Source organism: Halichoerus grypus, chromosome 15 (genome assembly GCF_964656455.1).
Source record: "Halichoerus grypus chromosome 15, mHalGry1.hap1.1, whole genome shotgun sequence".
Lineage (NCBI taxonomy): Eukaryota > Metazoa > Chordata > Mammalia > Carnivora > Phocidae > Halichoerus > Halichoerus grypus.
In genome coordinates, this window is record NC_135726.1 from 26,849,910 (window position 1) to 26,860,799 (window position 10,890).

Below are 10,890 nucleotides of genomic sequence, written 5' to 3' on the forward strand. Positions count from 1 at the left end.
TTATATAAGGACACCAAGTCATACTGGATTAGGGTCCACCCTACTGACTTCATCCTAGTTTGATCACGTGCAAAGACCACATTTCCGAATACAGTCAACATTCATAGACTCCCTGACTGGGAGTCAGGACTTGAACATCCTTTTCCACAATTCAATCCATAACAGTCAGCCTTAATGTAACACAGAACTAGGGTGACTTCTTTTTCAGCAGTCTTTTTGTTAAGAAGGGAGGTGGAGGGCTTTAGAGATAAATTGTCCCCATGCTCAGATTTCTGTGATTGGTTTTTGTCTGCTGAGGATGGTTCTGTCTATTTTCATCACGTCTGGCTTCACGGGTGTGGGACCTGTGCAGTCACACGGAACTCCAGTCTTGGTTTAATGCTCTGCTGTTACCATCCGAAATTCTGAATAAATTTTGAACAAGAAGTTTTGCATTTTCATTTTTCACTAGGTCCTCACAAATTATGTAGCTGGTCCTGCTTTTCATACATAAGATGGAAGAAAATGACCATGATCTGGTAGTCTTGGAACTAGCTAGAAGCTGACCGGTGGGGCCAGGTCATATAAAATAAGCAGAAGCCTTAAAGGAGGCAGCCGGGCAGGAGATTATGACTTTATTGGGGAATTAAGTATGCCACATGGCATGGTCTCCTCTCACCTGCAGTGACAAGCATCAGGACCCCTTAAGACAGCACATCCACTTCCATCGGTAAGAAAGCAAAGGGGTGTGTTTTTTTTTCCCTTAGGGAAAAGGCAATCTAATTTCTGTGATTCCCTTTTATCTCCCGATAAGAGAGCTCCTTTTAAAGGACCCTGGTGGTTCTGCCTACAGCATATTTAGAAAAACATTAAATTCAAGTCCACAAACATGCCAGGAATAAAAAGATAAACATGGAGTAACCCTATTCTCAGTAATCTTAAAAAGATAATGGGGGGGGGGGTGATAAGACAGTACAAAAATACAGAAATAAAGGACAACCCAAAAGTCTCCCACATTTCTGAAGGACTCATGATTACACTGAGGGATTTCATAGCAGCAGGAGGAGAAGAGGGGAAGTCAGAGAAAACTTGATGGAAAAGGTGGAATCTGAGCTGGACTTTGAAGGATGCGTGGGATTTGAATAACAATACTAATGTCAGCAATTACTGATTAGGCCCAATAGAATGACTGTGTACAGAATTTGAATGGGCAAGTATTAACTCAGTGGTTAAACTCATGGTCCCAGAGCCAGACTGCCTGTTTTCAAACCTAGCTTTTGCCACTTGAGAGCTACGTGCCCTTAGGCAAGTTACTTAACCTCTCTGTACCTAATTTCCTCTTCTGCAAGATAGGAAGAATAATGGTATCTATTTAATAGGGTTGTTGTGAGGTTTACATGATAGGATATGCTGAAGGTCCTGGGACAGATCCAGGCAGGAAGCGCTCAATAAATGTTGGGCATTAGTGTTTAGCAGACTGAAACCAGTCCAGTCCAGTGGTCCCTGAACCTGGCTATGAAACAAAATCACCCAAGGAACTCTTTTTTAAAGTAAAGGTCCCTGGGCACCTGGGTGGCTCAGTTGGTTAAATGTCTGACTCTTGATTTTGGCTCAGATCATGATCTCAGGGTTGTGAGACTGAGCCCCGCATCGGGCTCTGTGCTGGGCATGGAGCCTGCTTGAGATTCTCTCTCTCTCTCTCTCTGCCTCTCACCCCGCCTCCCTCTCTTCAAAATAAATAAATAAATAAATAAAGATTCCCTACAACACCAACACTGAGTATTGGCAGAGATATGGAGCAACTGGAACTTTCATATGTGGCTGATAGGACTATAAAAATGGTACAACCCTTTTGGAAATCGGTCTGGCAGTTTCTCATAGAGTTAAACCCACATTTATCTACAGCCTAGCCATTACCATCACAGGGATTTACCCAAAAGAAATGAAAGACTTGCACAAGAATGTTCATGGCAGCTTTATTCATAATAGCACCAAACACTGGGAACGGCCCGTTGTCCGTCCCCAGGAGACTGGATGAGCAAGCTATAGAACATCCATAAAGTGGTATACTACTCAGTAATAAAAGAAAGAACAACTACTGATACATGCAACAGCATGAATGAATCTCAAAACCACAGTGCGTGAAAGAAACAGACAAAAAGAGTACATACTATAAGATTCCATTCATATGAAACTCCAGGATAAGCAAAGTTAATCTCTGGTGACAGAACACAGATTCATGGTTGCCTGGGGATGGGGCCGGCAGAGATTGACTTGGAAGGGCCACAGCAGTGGTGTGCCCGAGTCAGCTGGTATGACTCACAAAGACCAACTGTGAGCCTCTTCAGTGACAACTCTTTCAGTGACATCATATCGATGGCTCGAAATTGGCCATGCTGGGAATGTTTACACCACACAGATCAGCAAACACAAAGCAGAGCGTTTCTTTTTTTTTTTTAAAGATTTTATTTATTTATTTGACAGAGAGAGACACAGCGAGAGAGGGAACACAAGCAGGGGGAGGGGGAGAGGGAGAAGCAGGCTTCCCACAGAGCAGGGAGCCCGATGCGGGGCTCGATCCCAGGACCCTGAGATCATGACCTGAGCCGAAGGCAGACGCTTAACGACTGAGCCACCCAGGCGCCCCACAAAGCAGAGCGTTTCTTATCCCAGGGAATCAGTTGTTAAACTTTTACCAACGCACCACTAGGCATGAAGAAAACTTCTGGGGTGTTGAAATGTCCTAGCTTGACAGGGTGTGGGTTACACAGGTACAGACATTTGTCAAAACAGATCAAGCTGTTCACTTAGGATTTATTCCTTTCCCTGCTTGCACATTATGCTTCAACGAAACATTTAGTAAAGGAAAAAACAAAAAACGCAGGATGGGTGTCTGGGTCCCATTTTAGGCCTACCAAATGGGGCCTGATGCACCCAAGTTGGTACTGGTTCAAAGGCCATGTTTGGAAACCACCGATCAAGTTTGACAGTAAGTACAGGGTTTATTTTATTTTTTAAGATTTATTTATTTATCTGACAGAGAGCACAAGCAGGGGGAGTGGCAGGCAGAGGGAGAGGGAGACGCAGGCTCCCCGCTGAGCAGGGAGCCCGATGCGGGGCTCGATCCCAGGACCCCGGGATCATGACCTGAGCCGAAGGCAGACACTTAATGATTGAGCCACCCAGGCGCCCCAGTACAGGGTTTATTTAAAAAAAAAAAATAGTGATGAGGGGCACCTGGGTGGCTCAGTCATTAAGTGTCTGCCTTCGGCTCAGGTCATGATCTCGGGGTCCTGGGATCAAGCCTCAAATCAGGCTCCCTGCTCAGCAGAGAGACGCTCCTCCCTTTCCTCTGCCCCTCCCCGCTGCTTGTGTGTGCGCGCACGCTCTCTCTGTCAAATAAATAAAATCTTTTAAAATAAGATAATAGTAATGACAACTTCAGCGAGAGGTAAAACTATAAAGAATTCTTGGGACCCCCTCCGGAAAGACTTTATATGGTCACCCTTGAGAGTTGGCCTTTTTTGTGGGCAGTGGGAAGTTTTCGAGCAGTAGAAGAGACATGATCACAATCTGTGGATCCGTATCATCACGGAGGCTGCATTTGAAGGGGAGAGACTTGGGGCCAGAAGACCAACTGGCTCATTCAAGGGGAAATGTAGATGAGCACTAGGATAGACCAAAAAAGGAAATGTGGGAAAAATGGAAAATAAAACATTGCAGAAATAAAGCAGGGAGGGAACGAAGGTGGGCTCATGAGTGGAGCTAATGGTGAACACTGTGGCGTGCTTACCACATGCCACACACATAGCTTCGAGAACCTTGCATGATACATTCATTTACTCCTCACAGCGACCTTATGAAGTAGGATGCTATCATTATTTCCAACGTACAGCTGGGGAAAATGAAGCATGGAGAGTTTAAAGAACTTGCTTAAGGTCACAGAGCTAGTAACTCTTTGCAATTATTAGTTTTTAATTAACTGTACTGAGGTATAATTTACATACAGTAAAATACACGGATCTCAAGCGTACCATTCAAAGAGTTTTGGCAGGTGTATTTGCCTGTGTAACCCACATCACTGTCAAGATCTAGAACATTCCTGTCATTCCAAAAATGTTCCCTAGTGCCCCTCCCCAGTCAACCCGCTCACCCTCCCCCGCAGTCCTGGTCCCAGGCATCATGGATCGGCTTTCTGCCACTCCCAGTCGGTTGTGCCTGTTCCGGAAGTCCATATAAATGAAATCATACAATATGGATTTTGTGTCTTTCAAAGATAGAAATTCAAGCAGGTCAGAAAAAGAAATACAGTGAGCTAAAGGGAAATCCAGATTCTTCAATGAGATTCCTAGAAATGTGGAAATGAAAAGACTATGGAGATTTTTTAACTTGATCAGAGCAGCACTTCCGTGGTGCTGTCTCTGCCGAGACCTAATTCATCTTTAAATTCTGAGAAAGGGAAAGGGAAGAAGGAGTCAGGATCTGTTTTACTTTACAGTTGGGTTGTGAAGGTCTGGAAGGGGCCTTTGCAAATCCTGAACAGGCAAAAGGTCACGGACAGAGCACATGGTTTATTTTAAACAATCTGGGCTTTAGGCCCTGCTGTACCTCTATACTTTGTTCTTGGAACTCTTATTTTATTGGGATTTTAGAGACGCCCCCAAGGTCCAGCCAGAAACCTTGCCTTTTATGGTCATTTCTGAAGTCCCAATTTGGCCACACACATGCCATCTTCTTTGGCCCAGGAAAAGGACGTCCTGTTTTATACTCATGAAATCCATCCCACAGCAACTCTTGTGCCCATGCTAAGCCCAGCGGGAAGCAGCTTTCCTTCTTCACCAGAAGTAGCCCTTGAGGCAAATCCTCCCTTATGATGTGGCCAGTGATAGGGAAGCGTCTTTGCTTGATCAAGGAAAGAGGTATCTCAGACTGTGGTTTGCAAACTTTGAGGAGTGTGACACCCACTTCCTGTTATTTCCAAACCATCCTGCTGATCTCTTAAAAGTGCTTGTTACATACCTTTTTTTTTTTAAGATTATTTATTTATTTATTTATTTGACAGACAGAGACACAGCGAGAGAGGGAACACAAGCAGGGGGAGTGGGGGAGGGAGAAGCAGGCTTCCCGCGGAGCAGGGAGCCCGATGTGGGGCTCGATCCCAGGACCCTGGGATCATGATCTGAGCTGAAGACAGACGCTTAATGACTGAGCCACCCAGGCGCCCCCACATACCTTTTTTATTTAAGGAAAATTAAAACGGAGCTGGTTTTTGAAAACCCCAGCTGTCTCTTGAATAAGAGACACTAACAGGATGGCCAGTCAAGATTGATGACTGGGGCCAACGATGGGCCTGATAGCTAACTGCATGGTGGGTGCACTTCTAAACTCGGCCCTTACGAGGTTTAAAAATGTATCCAGGGTTCATTTCCCGGACAACTTAAACATAGAATTACCATATGCCCCAGCAATTCCACTCTTAAGTGTACATCCAAAAGAACTGAAAACAGGACTTTGAACAAAAACTTGTCCATAAATATTCATAGCAGCACTACTCACAATAGCAAAAAGGTAGCAATAACTCAAATGTCCATCAACTGATGAATAGATAAACAAAATGGAATATTATTCTTCTACAAAAAGGCATGAAGTCCTGACACCTGCTGCCACATGGATGAGTCTTGAAAACATTATGCCAAGGGGCGCCTGGGTGGCTCAGTCGTTAAGCGTCTGCCTTTGGCTCAGGTCATGATCCCAGGGTCCTGGGATCGAGCCCCACATCGGGCTCCCTGCTCCGCGGGAAACCTGCTTCTCCCTCTCCCACTCCCCCTGCTTGTGTTCCCTCTCTCGCTGTGTCTCTCTCTCTCTGTCAAATAAATAAATAAAATCTTAAAAAAAAAAAAAAAAGAAAAGAAAACATTATGCCAAGTGAAAGAAGCCAGACACAAAGGTCCCATAGTACATGATTCCATTTATATGGAATATCCAGAAGAGTCAAATTCATAGAGACAGAAAGCAGATTAGTGGTTGCCAGGGGTTAGTGAGGAGGGATTGCTGAAGGGGTCTCGGATTTCCTTTTCAAGATGATGAAAATGTTTTGGAGCTAGATGGTGGTGATGGCCACACAACCATGTGAAGGCACTAGATGTCACTGAAGGATACACTCTAACACCAAGCCCTGTGCGGGTGCTGGGGTGCAAAGCTGAGTCAGACATGGTGGCGAGGCCATCATGGCTGACATATGCTCATTCACCTCTTTCAGTAGTTGAGATATTGAAATACCCCACGCCAGTTGGTAAACAGCCGTTGCCCTGAGTACCCTCCAGCTGCCCCGGCCCCTCCCCTGAGACTTCTAGATCTCACTACCCTCCAATAACCCAAATGTTCAGCCCAGTTACCACCTTCACAGATCTCATGGTGGGCAAATGGTGGACACTCTAGATTTTGCTCGAAAATGATTACCTCCTGCAGAATCTCACGCTTTGAAGTGCACACACACAGACCACAAACTACACCGTGTTCTTCTCTGTCTCCCTCTCTCCCACTCCCACTGAGCACCATTTCTGTCCTCATGCTACCAGCCCCTCAAAATCTTCTCAACTCTTGCAGTTCACTTCTGGCCTCTCTAACCATCTGGGAGCTCATGTACTTTTATCATTCTCCTTGACCCTCTCCTGCCTTGGCCTTCCATTCTTTTTGCTTGCCTAGCCCCATTGCTGGGGAATGTGTCACCTACCTTCTGCATGTTTGCTTTCTGCCCTGGTGCTCAGGAGCCCTGCCAGGGCAAGTCACAAGGGCAGGTGTCCTGAGAGTTTTGCACCCTTGGGCTGGCAGACGTCAGCTATGCCTTCCCAGCTAGTGGGCAAAATACGCCCCTGCATTTTGTTGATTCCCCATTACTACCTCTTGGTCCATTAATTTCTTCCTTGCATTCTAAATCTTTCTGCTCTGACCTATAAATATACCCAGGTCTCTATTACTCACCCCACCCTGTAACAGAGACATTTATTGCTCAATGAATATTCAGATGTTCCCCCTAATTTTCCAGCACTCTTGCAGTTAGATGGAGCCATGGGACTGATCTGGCTAATGGGCTTCGAGCGGAAGTAACCCGTCACTTCTGGGCTGAAGCTTTTGGAAGGCAGTGCACGACATTCCAGCTCTCTTTTCCCTTCCTCAATGAGTTGGAAGCTACTGGCTGAGGTGATGTCCTCACTAGATGGGAATAGTTTTGATCACTGGGTGGTGATCTGGAGAAGAGGGACCCCGAAGAGTTGCCTAACCAGCACAGAGATATTTGTAAAAGAGAAATCAGACTTTGCCATGTGAGCCACTAACATTTAGGGGATAATTTGTTACTGCACCATAACCTAGCATTATACTGGCTGATACACACCCTAAGATAATAATAATTAGAACACCTTCCCTGGAATCTACTTCTCCTTCGCGTTTCCAACTCATTTTTTCCCACCTTATTTTCCTTATGTTTCTCTCCATCGCTGGGGAGAGACCTCACGTGTAAGATCTATATGCATGTCTGCTGCTTTCCTTTTCTCTCTACAAATTATTCCTCAATCCCTGGTCCCTGACTCACCACTTTACCAAATTATTCTCTGCAAAGCTCCAGTGATGTTCAGGACCCAAATTCAACAGCATTCTTAGCAGCTTCAGCCCCTCTGCAGACAGCTGCCCTGAGGGTCCGCTCTGCTTCTTCGACCCTTTCTCTGGTGTCTTCTGAGAGCTTGGTTACCTGGGTTTTCCTCCTGCCCCATCAATGCTGGTTCTTAGGCTGCTTTGCTGGCTGCCCCTCCTTCTTCCTGCCCCCTAAATATAGCCCATCCCAAGGTCTAGCCTGCAACCCTCTCCACTCTCTGTACTTTCTCTCTTGGTGATCTCACTCAAACTTTGTCTTCAATATTCTTGTTCATGAGTGTGACTCCCAAATTTATTTATGGTCTCTGTTCTCAAAGAGCACCCAGCTAACAGTGGACACCCTGAGCTCTCTGAGCTCTAGGACCACAATTCTGCCCACTGGGATGTGTTCACTCATCAAGTATCCAAAACCAAACCCACTTACTCTCTCTCCTTCCAGCAGAAAGCCTGTTACCTTGCCCTCCATAGTTCATGGTTTCCCCATCTTTCAGCTGCCCAGGCTCAACTTTTGGGGCCCTATTTCTACCCACACATACATCCGGGAAATTCCTAGTTCTGGAAGGTACCATTTATACATCCTTTCTTCCATCTCCTCCCTCTTTTCCGTGCCCTCGGCCACTCCTAGAGTGTTGGGCCTTGCTGACTTGCCTTTGCAGTCTGCACATCCTCCTCCCTGGGTGCCCTGCCTTTTCTCTTCCAGCCTCCTCCATCTCTTGACCAGCTAAGCTTCCTAAAGCTCAGATCTGCCCCTTCACCTTCAGTGGCTCCCTAGTGCCTCTGAGTCAGTTATGAGCTCCTCAGCCTCAGAGTGGGGGCCTTCTACATTATGACTTTCCTGATCTTATTTTTCCACATCCACAGCCCTCATACTCCAGGAAAACTGGCTTATTTCTTGTTCTCCAAACAAGGGCTCTCCTTATTCGGGTCGTTGCTCGAACTACTCCTGCTCCCTGGGAGGACCCAACCCCAGCCCTCCTTTCTGTCTGTAGAATCCTACCAATCATTCACACCTATTCTGAATGCCATTTTCTCTAGAGAGACTAGCCTAATTCCCTTGATCTCCCGTGTTTGCTCCCTCTTTCACATCCTTAGAGCCTTTTATCTGTAACTCTCTTATAAGCTGGGACGAAAAACACTGTTCTCTCTTGACACTGTCCTTCATCTGTATGACATTCTGCTGTCTGTCCTCTCAGCCAGGTGGTTCTTCACAAGGCTCTACCCACATGGCATTTTTAGAAACTGAATTTGTTTTGGTTCCATTTTAGGAAGCGGCACTTATATGATGCTTGTGCTTTCAATCATAAGATTAACCCTCACTTCAAACAGAGAATTACCAATGCAGCAGTGGCTGGGCCTTCCTGGGTCCCGCTTCTGTGAACACTTTTGAATTTAGCAGCATTTTTTGTGACTTCCTGAGCTAAACATAGCTACAAGCGAAACCTGGCTGCTTTGCATGTGCTTGGGGGCCTTCCAGCCAGGTGGTTCTTCTAGATCATTCCAGCTAGCTTCATCCCTGTAAAACTCACCTCTCCCTCACCACACAAGAGAGGCCAGGCAGGTGTGTAAAAGGGAATCCAGTCCAAATGGGGACTCTCCATGTGCTCATGAGGCCCACAGCTTTCTGCCTGGGGGGTAGAACTCAGCAAGCCCATTGGGTGAAAAATGGGCCATACAGTGCCTATTTCAGAGCCACCATAAGACTGGGCAGGAACCGAAGGAGGATGTGAAATGTGGAGGCTGAGACGCTGAGGAGAAAATTGAGAGCTGACTGGACAGTGGCTCCCAGGGGACAGGGGTGAGGTGCCCCTGCTGGGGGGTGGCCAGCATGGCTGCTGGCTGCTGCTGGGCCCCGTTCCATGCACAATGCAAGGGAAGACTATATGGGAAACACTTCCCACTGCTGAAACTCATGAAGGTGGAGGATCTTATCACCCAGAGGCAGAGAGAGAGAGAGGATACACTGGGAACTGAAATCTGTTATCATTCTGCTGCTCTATGGGCCGAACAATGAATCAGAGGGCTTTCAAGAGGCCCCCACCCCAGCCCATCCCAAGGCAGGGCAGTAGGAAGTAATGGCTGAGGGTGGGGCGTGGCTGAAGAATGTGTTCTCCAACCTACCCCCAGCACCCATGACTTTGATCCACCATGTGTGGGCCAAACCACAGTCATCAGCAGGCCAGCTGGCTGGGGACACCTGTTCTGGTCCAGCTCTCTCCTGTCACAGACGGAGGCCCAGAGGGGGTAAGAGGTATCTGAGGTTGCACAGCCAGTTTTGGGGGGAGATAGAGACTCAAGTCCAAGCCTCTTGGTAGCCAGGCCGTGACTCTTTCCATTTAACCCCTCTACCTCTCGGGTTGAGGCAAGATTGAGAATACTTGGAGGCTTTTATCGAGACAGAAGAAAACGAGTTCCCTGTGCGTCTGCAAACACAGGCAAGAGAAGCAAAGGGAATGTAAGTGGCTCCTGTAGATGTTCACGTGGAGATCTGCCAATATGACCTAAACGACCAGTGGAAGTTCAGGGAAAAGTTCAATCCAGGGTTGAGAAAACAATACAGTTAATTTTTTCAAAACACTCAGCAGAGTTGAGAAACAGTGTGTTCCAAAACAAATAAAATCTGTTGACTGAGTGACATATTTTTTATTCATTTCATTGTTTTTGACCTTACTGTTAACTCAAGGCCTTTTAAAAAAACAAAAAACAAAAAACAAAGCTGTTATTGTTCAAAATGCAGTTTCCAAGAGAGTAAAAATTAGTCTTTTTGTTTGTTGGTTTGTTTTAATGCCCTAAGCCAGAGCCTTCTCTAACCTTGGATCAGGGTCTCCGCAGTCTATTTGTGAACTATTTTTTCAGGGAATAGTTTTCTATGTGGCTCTAGAAAGGTAAGCAATCCCTGACGAGGCTTCGCCTATCTGGAGGTGGGGGTTGGTCCCAGGTCTGTGGAATGGCTCAGAGGCAGGACCCCCCTCCCGTCCGTCAGGAGCAAAGAAGCCATCCCTGGTAAGCTCCTGGCCAGGCACCTGGTCACTCTCAGCAAGTAAGTCCTGATACCATGAAACAGCTGTGGGGCCCGTAACAGCCTGGGAGCCCAGAGCCTTTGGTCTCTGCAGCAAGAGTACCTGCGAGACCCTGAAGTCCTTCGGGTCCTGACGCTAAGAAAGAGATTTCTGCCTTCATGACGAAGTGGACACTTCAGTGGGCTTGGAGGGAGCCTACCAGATCCAAAGATGCCTCGTTCCTTCGTCCACCCTGAAGAAAGTG